Source organism: Pangasianodon hypophthalmus, chromosome 24 (genome assembly GCF_027358585.1).
Source record: "Pangasianodon hypophthalmus isolate fPanHyp1 chromosome 24, fPanHyp1.pri, whole genome shotgun sequence".
NCBI classification, from domain to species: Eukaryota; Metazoa; Chordata; class Actinopteri; order Siluriformes; family Pangasiidae; genus Pangasianodon; species Pangasianodon hypophthalmus.
In genome coordinates this window covers 262,462-264,961 of record NC_069733.1, presented here as the reverse complement: position 1 = coordinate 264,961, position 2,500 = coordinate 262,462, and the positions used below count along the sequence as shown (strand labels likewise).

At 39.8% G+C, this 2,500-nt stretch overlaps 1 protein-coding gene across 1 annotated transcript in view; it reads left to right on the top strand.

The window, feature by feature from the left end:
• Positions 1-2,500, top strand: part of lifra (LIF receptor subunit alpha a) — a 27,957-nt gene that overhangs the window by 826 nt on the left and 24,631 nt on the right. The window lies entirely within an intron of this gene.

The window sequence follows — 2,500 nt, the reverse complement described above, 5'->3', positions numbered from 1 at the left end:
AAAGCCAGAACAGTGCAGTATAAAGTGAACAGGGAGAGATTTTCCTCATGATGAAGGTGATGAGTGTGATGAAGGTGATGATGAAGGTGATGAGTGTGATGAAGGTGATGATGAAGGTGATGAGTGTGATGAAGGTGATGAGTGTGATGAAGGTGATGATGAAGGTGATGAGTGTGATGAAGGTGATGATGAAGGTGATGAGTGTGATGAAGGTGATGATGAAGGTGATGAGTGTGATGAAGGTGATGAGTGTGATGAAGGTGATGAGTGTGATGAAGGTGATGATGAAGGTGATGAGTGTGATGAAGGTGGTGATGATGAAGATGATGAGGGTGATGAAGATGGTGATAATGAAGGTGATGAGTGATGATGAGTGTGATGAAGGTGATGAGTGTGATGAAGGTGATGAGTGTGATGAAGGTGATGAGTGTGATGAAGGTGGTGATGAAGATGATGAGGGTGATGAAGATGGTGATGATGAAGGTGATGAGTGTGATGAAGGTGGTGATGATGAAGGTGATGAGGGTGATGAAGATGGTGATAATGAAGGTGATGAGTGATGATGAGTGTGATGAAGGTGATGAGTGTGATGAAGGTGATGAGTGTGATGAAGGTGGTGATGAAGATGATGAGGGTGATGAAGATGGTGATGATGAAGGTGATGAGTGTGATGAAGGTGGTGATGATGAAGATGATGAGGGTGATGAAGATGGTGATAATGAAGGTGATGAGTGATGATGAGTGTGATGAAGGTGATGAGTGTGATGAAGGTGATGAGTGTGATGAAGGTGGTGATGAAGATGATGAGGGTGATGAAGATGGTGATGATGAAGGTGATGAGTGTGATGAAGGTGGTGATGAAGATGATGAGGGTGATGAAGATGGTGATGATGAAGGTGATGAGTGTGATGAAGGTGGTGATGATGAAGGTGACAGTACGGCTGGGTGATGAGTCTCTTTTCTGCATTTCTACTCTGACGGGTATCACGATATTTAGGTTTACTCACGATGCAGTACCACCGTTATTACTGTTATTACCATCATTATTACTGTTATTACCATCATTATTACACTGTTATTACCACCGTTATTACACTGTTATTACCATCATTATTACACTGTTATTACCATCATTATTACCATCATTATTACACTGTTATTACCATCATTATTACTGTTATTACCATCATTATTACACTGTTATTACCACCGTTATTACTGTTACTACCATCATTATTACCATCATTATTACACTGTTATTACCACCATTATTACCATCATTATTACACTGTTATTACCACCATTATTACCATCATTATTACACTGTTATTACCACCATTATTACACTGTTATTACACTGTTATTACCACCATTATTACCATCATTATTACACTGTTATTGCCACCATTATTACCATCATTATTACACTGTTATTGCCACCATTATTACCATCATTATTACACCGTTATTACCATCATTATTACACTGTTATTACCACCGTTATTACCATCATTATTACACTGTTATTACCACCATTATTACCATCATTATTACACTGTTATTACTATAATTATTACACCGTTATTACCATAATTATTACACTGTTATTACTATCATTATTACCATCATTATTACACCGTTATTACCACCATTATTACACTGTTATTACCACCGTTATTACCATCATTATTACACTGTTATTACCACCGTTATTACCATCATTATTACCACCGTTATTACCATCATTATTACACAGTTATTACCACCATTATTACCACCGTTATTAGCACCGTTATTATCGATGTTATTAATAGTGGAGTCGTGAGCTATGGACATTAAGGCTAGTGAATAAATGTAATTAGTGGTGCTGAGTGTATGGCGAGAGGGGTTGGGGTTTAGTGCGTTACAGTATGGAGCAGTATGGCGGTGATTAGCACGCAGTGCTAACAGGATCACAGCCTGAGCTGATGCTTTGTACCACCGTGTGGTGAATTCTCCAATCTGATTGGTCAGAAGGTGTGCAGTATTTCTGACAGCATGGCTCTTACGCTAGTTCCGGATGTAACATGCTCTCCTTCTAATATGTTGTTGTTTCTATAGTAACGGCTCAAACTCAGGGACTTGTACAGCGGACGCACCACATAATCTACACTAATAATAAACAGATTATTTTAGATTGTTTAACAAAGCAGAGTGTTTTGCTGTGGGATGGTGATATGGGGATGTGATGGTCATGTGACATGGATGTGCTGGTCACGTGACGGGGATGTGACGGTCACGTGACGGGGATATGGCGGTCACGTGACGGGGATGTGTCAGTAATTCGAAGGTTAATAAGACAGTGGTATGATGTAGCCATGCACCACACATTCTTTAGTAATCGCTATGCCGTTGCCATGGGAACACCTCTGACGCAACACTACGGAGCTCAGCACTGATACAGTTTAGCAGTTTAGTCATGTTGAAGTGTAACCATGACAACAGCTTGACCTGTGCACTA